General features: G+C 46.5%; 1 protein-coding gene across 11 annotated transcripts in view; it reads right to left on the reverse strand.

Moving 5' to 3' along the window:
• Positions 1 to 12,180, reverse strand: part of ERI3 (ERI1 exoribonuclease family member 3) — a 126,080-nt gene that overhangs the window by 47,738 nt on the left and 66,162 nt on the right. The gene's annotated exons all lie outside the window — the stretch shown is intronic.

Below are 12,180 nucleotides of genomic sequence, written 5' to 3' on the forward strand. Positions count from 1 at the left end.
ACACACAAAGTGCCAGCACATGCTAAAAGATTTACACACATCACCTAATTGATTCCTCACACTGTACTGCATTTTTTTTTTTTCTTAAGAAAGAGAGAGAGAGTGGGGCGCGGCAGAGGAAGGGCAAGAGAGAGTATCTTAAGCAGGGCATGGTGGCGGGGCTTGATCTCACAACACTAAAATCCTGACCTGAGCCAGAAGCAAGAGGTGGATGCGTAAGTAACTGAGCCACCAGGCACCCCGGTTCCTCACCATAATCTGCCACCTTCTACTGGAAGGATATGGAGGTCCTCTGGCACAGCAGTGTTAGACTGCCCAGAGCCGATAATGCTACAAGGCATGGTGCCCTCTTTCCCATCCTGCTATCCTGTGCCCATGGACTCTTTCTTCCCACACATGGACATAAACGTAGCATTTTTCTGGAGCTACTGCCACATTTTTAGAAGGAAGCTTAGGCTAGCTCCACCGAGACACTGGGCAATGGTACCTTCTTGTCCTTACTCTCCCAGCTTCTCTGGGAGAAGGCATACACAGGGCTGGCCCACATCAGTAGCTTAAAAACCCTATAAACTACTTTGCAGGTCCCCAATTCGAGAAGTTGCTGCATTCCTCCAGGCCTCTGTGGACATTGCTGCCTCCACCTGGAATGCCCTTCCCACCCTATCTCCCCAACACTTTCAAGGGCCAAGTCAAATATTCCCATGAAATCTTTGTTGACTTTCTCTCCCGCCCCCTGATGAAAACGACTCTTCCCTCCTCTGCGCTGGAGACAAAAGAGCAGTAAAAGCACGGTCTCGGAGCCTGCCGCCTAGACTCAGAGGCTGCTCCGGCTCTCGTTAGCAGGTGAACCTTGTGCCAGATGCTCTGCCTTTCTGGATCTTCGTCTCCTCATCTGTAAGATGCCAATACCAGTGCTAAGTTCTTAGAATGGGGGATTAGGGACCTAATTAATATAAAGCATTTAGACCAGTACCTCTTCATTTTTATTAATTACCTCTACTTTATTTACAAAGGAGGAAACCAAGATTCTGAGAAGGGAAGTAACTTGTCCAAGGTCATAATGCAGGTAGTGACAGAGCCAGGGATCGTCTGAAGGTAAATGTGAACATGCACTCCACTATACACCAGCCATGCTGATGGCAGCTGGAACCAAGAAGAGGAGATGGACAGCTCCGTTCACTACCTTCACACGCAGGGTGAGCTCGTCCACAGATGGCATGAGGCTCCGCCTCCCCGTACCCCCACGAATTCTGCCAAGGGGCCTCTTTTTCCTAGCTCCTACACACAAAGTCTGCCTTGAGCTCCTCTCTCCTTTATCCCCCATATCTAGTCACCTCGGTCCTAGTGGCCAGTACGAGGACAGGGGAGGACATTTCACGTCCAAGACAACTCTAGGAGTAATGGTATTGTATTTCTTCTTCTATAAAGAATGATACTGAAGCTTAAAGAAGCGACTTTCCTGAAGCCCCACAGCTAGTAAGTGCAGTCAAGATTCTAAATCAAGCCTACTGGACTCTGGAGCCTGCTTCTGTGGTATTAGTTGTCTTTTACACGTTCAGGGAGGTTCAGGAATTTGCTTCAGATCACATAGCTAGTTGGGAGCAATGTTAGAAGTCTGAGCCAGACTCATCTGATTCTAAAGCTCCTTTTCTTGCACAAATGGTCTCCAGCCTGTGAGCAACATCCCCAGGAACCAGTGTCCACACCAAGCATCACCTGAAGACTAAGTGAAGGGTCCATTTCACATGTCGCCAGGCCTGGTGTTTAGGTAGGTTTATGCAGATAGCGTTGTAATTAACAATACAAATCCATTCACTGTAGCTTTTTCCATTAGTACTTTCCTTATCTTATCTTTAAACACCCCAAACATCAGTTCCACCAAGTGCTGAGGGAAGTAGGAGGGGAAGAATGCCTGTGAAGTTTTCCAACATTACTAAGAGCTCCAGGTACTCTGCCTGCTTACCAACTTAAGAGCTCTCTGCAACGGCAGGCAGGCACTTTGTCAAGGCACTTTTCCCCATCCTTAGTTACAAGCACACAGTAGAGAAGAGTCTTTTGTATGGAGTAACTGTCCAAAGGTCCTTAGCAATGATAGGAGGCACAATCCCTTCAAGGACTTGAGACATGAATGCTAAGAACCAATGCCATCTCTAGCAAAGGGGACTCAAGTCTGGAGCTAGGAAAGGAAGGAAGGAGTCAAAGAAGTGAGTCTGTCTTTCCAATTCTGGCTTCCAACTCCTTCCCTGCCCATCTGCCTAAGTTATATGGTCAGGGAAAAGAGCACCTCACCCAGGCTCAAATCCTAGCTTTACCTCTTCCTGGCTATGTGCCCTCAGACAGGTTACTTAACTTCTCCAAGCCTATTTATCTGAGAGATCTGGCAAGGGACTAGGCATGGACTCCTGAGCTCATTAGTCCAGCCCGATATTCAGTGTGGCTTCAAGTAGTTCTTGTTGATGCCCAGTGTGTGTCCCATCCAGTGCTGAGTACCAGAAATACAGAGATGGGTGGCATGTAGGCCTCAAAGTGCTCAGTCTACTAGGAAATACAAATGTATTAGCAGATAATTGCAAGAGCATGCAATACACTCATTATAAAGTGTGAAACCATCCAAAGGAGGAGGTGATGGACTATTTCTACCAGGGGTCAGGTCAGAGAAGCCTTCACAGAAGAGGGTTTTGAAGGATGAAGAGGAGTTTTCTCAACAAACTAAAAGGGGAAAGGCAAGGTAGGCAAAGGGAATAGAACGAGCAAAGGGAAGTGAAACAGTCCCTTTGAAGAGTGTATTTAAAGAATGGCAAGAAGTTTGATATGGTCAGAATGTTAGAGGGACAGGAGAGACGAAGCTAGGGATGCTGCAAAGGGCCTTGGGTACTTTGCTCAAGAGAAAGGATGGGCCACAGCTTTCCATACCTACCCTCTTGGCTCCAGTGCTTTTCCTGTCAAAACAAGCACACTGCAATCGCACCCTTTCCTGTGCCTTTGATTTAAGAGTTCCTCTCCTGGCCCTGACAGTAAGGCATTTCTGTCCCACAGATTATAACTCACTCTGGGCTATTATTCAGCTCCCCAGCCCTGGCCCTGCTGCAGTTAGTCCAAACATAATATCCTTCATGCATATATTATCTGTCTCCCTATTATCTGGAATCATTTCGGAATTAAATTTCAGTCCTGCAATATTGGCTTCAGGAGCGGCGCGCTTTATGGGCTAGTCAAAGGTTAGAATACCAATCAAAATAACAGTGCCGATGCAGCGAGACATTTTAATATTCCAAAACCCGGTAATTGTAAAAGGACATAATATTTTTTCCCTGATTACCCCAAAGGCAACACATGTTAACAAGGCGAGGGAAGGAGTGAAAGAAATTTCAGAGTTCAGACAGCTGTAAGACATATTTAAAGGAAAAGCCAGGCAGGGCACTACACCATGGGGGCAGGGAGATGCGAAGAAAGGAGACATTCTCTCCAGCTCCACTGCCCCGATTCCAAACACAGCACTGTTCCCTCTGCTACTTCTGGACCTCATCCCAAGAACTCATGCCCAAGGGCAGACATTGGAGAGGGTGGGATGAAAGGAGAAAGAGCTCAGCACATGGGAGTCTTGAGGCCTGGGTTCTAGTTTCAGCTCTACAATCCAGGAGCCGCCCGCCCCCAAGACTGGCTCTTCCCAGGGCTTCAGCATCAAACCCAGCCGCAAAAGCTCCAGGTTGTTTTCTCACTCGCCCCCTCCTTGTCCCATGCCTGTGCCCCCACTTCTCCCTCATTTACACCTGATGCTCTGTGTCCTGTCCTCTGTGTACATATTTCTTCCCCAGCACAGCCAGAGGCCCTGGCCTCAGAGCTGGCTCCCACCAGAATAGTGGCCCATAACTGCCCCACATAATGCTCTGTACTTTGGATGATGCCAAAGACGTGGACCACAGCACATCTGGTTCTGACCACCGAGTGGTCCAGAAGCATCTGTCTTGATGCAAACCCTCTCGGCCCTCCAAAATAAAACACCTTGCAGGGCCCCTATATCTTCATACCCCTCCCTCAGTTTTCAGTTCTATTTGGTCTGTTTTTTCCAAATTAGCTTGTGAATAACCCCAATGGAGGGACTCTGCAGGAGGCACCATGTGGCCACCATTCTATAGAGTCCCAGCCTCTGTTAGGCTGCCTATCACTTGAGCAGCTTAATTCCCAGAGCTCCAAAATAGTGACCTGACCAACAGAGTTTCAGATCTTTTCACTCCTGATGGCTTCCCAGCTAGCTGAGTCTACTCGCTGGGGCCTCCAATCTGCATCACTCCGACCTGCTGACCTGCCTATGGCCCCCAGCAAAGAACTTCATTAAGGCCAAGAATTTATTCCTCCATAAGCCCTTAATTTATTACTGCACTGATTGGGACTCTGAATGCTCCAAGGTCAGGAAAAGTCGTGCTCAATCGTAGACACCAACCTCCCCTTCAGCAGTCTTTCCTGCTGTCCACTCCCAGGGGAGGGGGAGATAGAAATGCTTCTTGGAGGGACCCAAAAAGGTCTCCTCCTCCTTATTCTCTCTTTCACAGCTGGCCCCAACCCCACCCTTTTCAGAGCACCCAGAAATTACAGCAGGGTGGAGAGCACAGATGGCACAGGCAAAGTGGAACAACAGTCTTCACACTCTGGCACATCTGGTTCTGTTAAATTCTAGGTGACCCCCTCCCTACAACTTCTGAGTGTGATTGGTTGAGCCCTGTCAGTGCTCAGAATCCTCCTAAGACTCCTGCCTGCTTCCCCCAAAGCCCGTCTAAACAGGCCAAGAGGGAATTCCAGACGATTTGTGAGCGTATGTGCATACACCTACCTGGCTTGGTCTGAATGTACGTGAACTATATATGCATACATGTGGGCATATCTTTGTATATACATTTATCCCTCTGCGTCCATACGTATGCAGAGAGAATATATACATAATGTGTGCGTGTGTGTGTCCACATACTCACTTCCTTATGGAAGTCGCATCTGACCTATCCCTTTGTTAACCTCTTGCTTACAGTAATATTTTCTTCCACCCAATCTTAGCTACTCACTCCCATGGGCACACCTTGGAACCTGCCAACATAGAGAACTGCCCCATGTCTGAAATCACTAAATCACACATCCTATGCTAACCATAATCTCTTATCTCTCCATGTGGCATGCTCAACTACACCTGAGACACCTTTCCTCGCCTTACTAGGACCTAGCTACTTCTTCCATATCCATCAGGCCCCCTGCTGTCTTCCTTCTCCTCAGTATCCAGCTGAGATCTCCTAGTCCATCTTGGCAACCACCGTCTTGCCAGTATTTTCAACTCCTTTGTTCATCATACTCCTCGGGAAAGTCTTCACCCTGGATGAATTAAGTGTTTGCTGCCAGCATGCCTACAACCAGGCAGCTGAATTCTCTAAAGACAAGTCCTATAGCAGAAGAGAGTGGTTCCACCATGGATAAATGCCATCAACCTCGAAGAGACCCTCAATACTGTCTAGAAATCCTACTCTGTTTCTCAAGCTGGCTCAAACTTCTACTCTTTTTTTTTTTTTTTAAAAGATTTTATTTATTTATTTGGCAGAGAGAAATCACAAGTAGATGGAGAGGCAGGCAGAGAGAGAGAGGGAAGCGGGCTCCCTGCTGAGCAGAGAGCCCGATGCGGGACTCGATCCCAGGACCCTGAGATCATGACCTGAGCCGAAGGCAGCGGCTTAACCCACTGAGCCACCCAGGCACCCTCAAACTTCTACTCTTTACTCTTCGCTAAAACTACAGCAATCCTTTCCACTTTCTACAAACCTTCCCAGTCCTCCACTATTAGCAAGTGGCTCATCTACTTCAAAGGGGAAACGAACCATCAGATGGGAATTACTTCACCTTGCCGTCAAATCCGCATGCCTTCTGCCTCTGTCGCACCCACCTTTCCCTTCCCCCTCGTGGCAGAAGAATGGTCCTCCTCCTGCAGAGAGCTGATTTCCAACCTTTTCTCCACCCCTTCTCCTCCTCATCCTCTCAGAGACCTCTCTCCTGTATTTTTAAACTTTCCTTCTCTAACGGTGCCTACAACCAAGCACATCTCCCATCTTAGGACACGCCACCTGCTTCAAGCCCATGCTTGCCCCATCACAGTTCTCATCCTTTCTCTCTCCTTCAAAGCTATGTTTCTGAAAAGGTTAAAATATCTCTGTCAGCTCATTTACTCCCCAATTTGCTCCAATTTGGCTCCAGTTCCTCTCTCACCATTGAGTTTTTACCAAGGTCGCCGAGCTCTTCCGTCCCAGGCACTCAGGGTTCAGTCTTTCTGTTACGTGGCTCCCTGTGAGCCGACTGGTCCTCTTGTTCTGAAAATTCTTTTGTTTCTGTGGCTTTTGTGGCACCACATCTGGTCTACCCCTTTTCTACCACTCTTCACTCTCTCATTTTTACCCTCTCTTTAGCACAAAAGGTTAGGAAAAACTAAATTTCAGTTCTACACCTACCAGGTATCAATGTGGGACACTGAGCAAGTTGCATCCTCACTCCCTTATTTTCTCAACAAGGTAGTACCTGTTTTCTCAACCTTAAAACATGAAAAATAGAGATATGCAAATAATAACAGATTACTTCAAGAAGTAATCAATATAAAAATTACTAACGAACAAAAAATTAATAAACCATTTTGTATTTAAGTATGTAACTTATACTTAAAATGTATATCAATTCAGGGGCACCTGGGAGGCTCAGTGTGTTAAAGCCTCTGCCTTTGGCTCAGGTCATGATCCCAGGGTCCTGGGATCGAGCCCCGTATTGGGCTCTCTGCTCAGTGGGGAGCCCCCTTCCTCCTCTCTCTCTCTGTCTGCCTCTCTGACTACTTGTGATCTCTGTTAAATAAATAAAAAAAATCTTAAAAAAAAAGTATATCAACTCAGATGCTAAATCTTCATTAGAAATATTAGATCTCTATTTAGATTTTAAGCAGCTAACAGTTGAAAATGTAAACTCACCAACAGAGGTTGTTCTAAATATACTTAAAAGAAGTTCTTCAAGAAAGTTTATTTACATAAAAGTTAACTAAACTTTTAAAATGAGAAAAAAAAAGGCAACTATAATGGACAATACAGGTAGAGCACACAAAATGCAATCAATAAATGAGAATTTTTACCACTACTACCAGTGACCACTCCTTCTCTAGTCTGACTCTTTCTTCTCTATTAAGTACTGGCATTTCTCAGTGCTCATCCTAGGCCCTCTTTCCTTCTCGCCCTGTATATTCTACACTCCCATGGCTTCGGTGAGCATTCCTATACCAACAACTCCCCTGAATCTGTAGCTCTTATTCAGACCCTATCCCTGAGCCCTGGCCCTATATATTCAACTACTCTGTAGTTTCACAAGAACATCTGAAAGCATCTAAATTCTTTGTGCCCCAATTGATCTTCTCCTCTAATCCCCACACTTCTCTTCCTTCCATTTCATCAGTTGCTCAAATCATAAACTTTAAGAGTCACTGTGGCTTCCTCCTTCATCATCAACCGTCATAGCCAATCAGTCACTCTTTCCTGTCCATGGTACAGTCTGTTCTACTATAATAACCGTTTTGCAAGAGCACATTCATTTCAATGCAGTCAATATATTAGAAAACAGTCTGGCAGAATGTGAATTTTACCTTTGTTTATGTGTGATTTTGTCCATAATCAATACCAGATAGGCACAGGAAAGTATACCAAGCTGAAGAGAGCTGTGTAAGAATATGCAGAATGCACACACGCTTACACTTCAAACTTATCGTAGCTTCCTGGAACACTACATCTGTCATAAGCTGCATCCATCTGGCTCCAACTTTCCAACCAATTCCAGAGAACTCTCCTTCTACCACTTCGCAATAACTCACAAGCTGCAACCTTTCTCATGCCTACTGCCAAGCAAACTTCATGGTTTTTTCAAGGTAGAGTGCCATATCTTTTGTAGTATTTACATATTTCTTAGCCATTTAACATGTGTAAAATTATGCTACCATTTTTATTAGGTTCTTATCTTTTTTCATACGTCACTGATGAAGTTTCTGAGTATTGTGCTCCTAACCCCATTTTTATTGCAACTTTTTATTACAACTTTTCATAGCACGGTGATTTTTAAGAAGGTCTATGTTGCCTTATAGCAGAACTGACTGTACCATTTAACACTCTAGAATCAATCCATTTTTCTACATTTCCACTCCTATCAGTTCAATCCTGGTGACTATAGTCTTTCACCTGGACTGTAGCAATGGTCTAATTCTGTGGTTCTCAACCAGGGACAAGACCTCCCCACTCCTACCCTTGTCTAGGCCACTGGAAATGTATGTGCATATGGTGGGGATGGAGCACTTTTGGTTGGAGCAACAACTTGGAGCAAGGCACTACTAGCAGGACAAGAATGCTACAAGTTCAGCAATGCTGTCCATAATTTCTTCCACCCCAAGATGCCAACTATAGACCCATTTAGAAAAATCAGTACTGATCCCCCCATATCAACACTCAGCTCTCTCTACACTGTAGCCAGAAAGAGCTTTTTCAAAATCCACATCAGATGTCACCTCTCCTACATTTAATAGCCTTTAATAGCTTCCCCTTACCCTAAGGATAAGGATCAAAATCTCAAGTGTGATCTCAAGGATTAAAATCTCCCCTTCCAGCTTCATCCTTCACCACTCTCCTCTCTTCCCCACATTCACTATGCTCCAGGCAGTCCTTCATTCAACAAATAATGACTAAACATCGCTGTGTGCCAGGAACTATTCAAAATGATGAGGACAGAACAGTGAACAGAGGAGACAAAAATTCTCCACTCTCATGGAATTCACATTCTAGTTCCATGAAGCTCCCAGGCTTCTCCTTACCTCAGGGCCTTGCCACACGCTTCTTAGCGAATTCCTACTCATCCTTCAGATCTCAGCATAGACACCCTTCCTCAGGAAACCATTCTCTGCCTCCCTAAGTCAGGCCCCCTTATGAAATGATGCCATGACTCTGGATCTTAGCAGTGTTATAACACAATTAGAATTATTTAATATCCATCTTTTCTGTTGTATCTTCAGGCCTAGTACAGTACCTGGAACACAGAGGGCACTCAATAATATGTGTTTACTGATGAAGATGTGTATGTTTATATATCTATATCTATATATATCTCTACACATGTCTTCATGCTTTATGAATATGTATGTATAAACATTCATGCCTATGTTATATTTCCATATATTTCTGAGGGTGAATATGTAACTATATATTTATACCCATATGTATGAATGGAAACATACATATAATTTTGGATATGCCTATTTGGGTATATTCATTCACTTGAGTAAACACGTGTATATTCATGCACGTGTGTGTGTGTGTGTGTGTGTTCTTCTGGCTCCTCAGTGACAGCTCCGACCTCCTGGAGGGAGCTGGGAGCAGGGCCCCAAGTCTTCTCTAAGCTGACAGTTCAATAAGAGTGTAAGATCATTCAATGACACTCCAAATGTCAGCAAACACTGGCTTGCTTCACTCTGCTACAGGGGAAGTGGGTGGAGGCGGGCAGTATGGCAGCCTGGCCACTGAGAACCTGCTCTTCCCTGATGCAGTACACACCATTTCTGGACAAGAGAGGCTTTAGGAAATGGGGATGGTGAATTCAGTCCCAGTTCACTCAATGGCTAAGTCTTGGCAGCCAAACAGACCACGATCCCTCCCCCTCTACTTTTGCCATTGGTAAAAAGTTCTGCTTGTGGAGTTGAGGAGGAGAGGAAAAGGAAGGAAAGTGTGGAGGAAAGAGTCAGATCAAGGACAGGAGAGGGCCCTGGAGACAGTCAGGGCCTGGTCACACACAAGGAAAGAAGGGCACAGAGTAATACGTTGCACAATATCCACACAACCCTGGCGATGACCTCTCTGGCTGGATCTTATTGTTACTATTTTTAAAGGAGCAGGAATCTTTGTGCAGCCTGCACTAACTCATGCTGTAAAAGGTCAGAAAGATCAACATGCCCCTGGAACTCCAGGACCCTGCAGCCTCTCTGTCTGGAATGGCTGCTGGCAAAGACAGGCCCAAAGTCTGGAACTGAGTCATCTCTCCCGCTGGGCTCTCAGGTACATCTGGAACATGACGTGGCTAGAGGACAGAGAGGAAGGGATTAGGCCTCTCTAATGCCACTTGCTTTATGCCACTCTTGTTTTTCCTAGACCTGCTCAGTTTACCTAACACAAACACAAGGCCAACTGGGAACAGGGTCTCCAGTGTCCACTGGTACCCATGTCCCTCTTATAGCTTGGCACAGCCCGAAGAGAACCACGCTGAACAGGCTCAGGACAGCTTGCCTCCAACCCCAGCAGCATCAAGGTAGCCTTGAGTGGCAATGTTAACACACGGGTCGGCTCTTTTCCTGCCTCTCTGCCAAGGAACCTGGAGGCAGGGACCTATCTGGACACTAAAAATTCTAGTGAACTTCACAGAGCAATTGTTCATGGTCAGCGCCCACTTCGCCTGGCCGGGCCTTCACATTGCATTTGCAGAGGCCAGCAAGCAGCCTCAGATGCATGCTGACAGCTGGCACGCTGTCTTTCAGGAGTGCAGACCCAGACACACCCCCGTGCAGAGCCCCGCCAAGCCCTGCGTGAGAGGGCCTGTGGAACCAGCTCTCAAAGATCAATGAGCCAGCCAGCCACTATTCGCTGAGCAAGTACTCTGTACCTAGCCCTGGCCTGGCCGCCTTGGACACAGAGAGGAAGCAGCCTCATCTCTGTGCTCCAGATGGACAGGTCTGTGAGGAAACACAGAGGGACTCGGTTTCAATACTCAAAAGTCACTGATATCCAAAGGGCCAAGGGGTCTCAAGACTAGAGACTAACTGCTGACCTCTCAGAAGAGATGATGCCTGAGCTGAATCCTCAAGAATAGCAAATGCATTTTATGAAGGTGACCAGGGGCGCTTCAGGCAGAGATAAGGCCACAGGCCAAGACCTGAAGGTAGGACAGAGCCTGGCCCCTCACCCACAGATGGAAGGCAGTAAGTAGCTACTGCTCAGGTCCAAGGGAGGTCAGCTGGAGAGGTGGGTGAAGGTCAAAATATAAACAAGACCAAGGGTAAAGGACCTGAGTACCAGAGGAAAGCAAAGGAGTTCACAAATGATGCCACAAAGAATGGCTGCCCCGAGATTGACAGAATCAAGTCCAGGATCATTCTCCTCTACTGTTCCTCTACATGTTCACTCAGCTCCAGTCCACACACACACATCAAAAGCATGCTGTTCCCCTCACCTGGAAAGTCTTCTTTCCTCTTCAGATTCATATTCCACCTGCCTTGAATGCCCAGTTCATGATCCAAATCCTTACAATACCTAGTCTTACCCTTCAATGACCTCTCTCTTCTCTAAGCCCCCCTGGGAGCCACTACTCTGACCCCTGGTGTCTTCTCTCTTCTCTGATTTCCTGGGGGTCACTAAGCTGATCAGCGGCATGGGGTTCTTGAGGCTGCTCCAGGGCTGTTGCCCTTACTTGAGAATTATGGGGGTGAGTCTCTCTAGCAGACTGGGGCTCCAGGAGGAAGCAATCCAAAAGAGTGATGGGAATCCCTATCTTAGGAGTCTATTCCTACATCTCCTTTCTTCTGCTTACCTGAGAAGTATAGCACATATTAGAAAAGTACAGTTTTCTGGGTAATTCATTCTCTGCCAGGCTCTAATTTTGTAGCCACTTGGGGTTCCCTCCCAGCCCATAGCCCCAGCATGCACTTCCCAGGTACTTGGTGCTATATTAGGGCCAGACTCCTTCCTCATACTCGAAGGGAATTGGGCTCCAGCTTCCACGATCCTTCTCACATGAGCAAGGCTCCGCTGGGGTGAGGCACGACCAAAGCTAGCCTGAACCAATTCTACTTCCCAACCAGAGGGAGATATCAGGGCCACTCAGAATGGTCAGAGGCCATACTCATGATCACATCAAAGCAGGATACTTTCCCAGACGGTCAGCTAGCACCACACTTCTCCTAAAGACAATGTGGCTCAGCTCAGTGATTCAGTTTTGAGCAAGAACTGAGAAAGTCCCCTTCGTTGCGACTTCTCTGCACATCAGGATGACACGGCCATAGGACAATGTTATACTCTACCCCAAACAGCTCCCCACTTCCAGAAAGGTCCACTTCCAGTGCATGTTAGCTAGGAAAGAGGAAGGAGGGATGTTGAG

This window comes from Mustela nivalis (genome assembly GCF_964662115.1).
Source record: "Mustela nivalis genome assembly, chromosome: 10".
NCBI classification, from domain to species: domain Eukaryota; kingdom Metazoa; phylum Chordata; class Mammalia; order Carnivora; family Mustelidae; genus Mustela; species Mustela nivalis.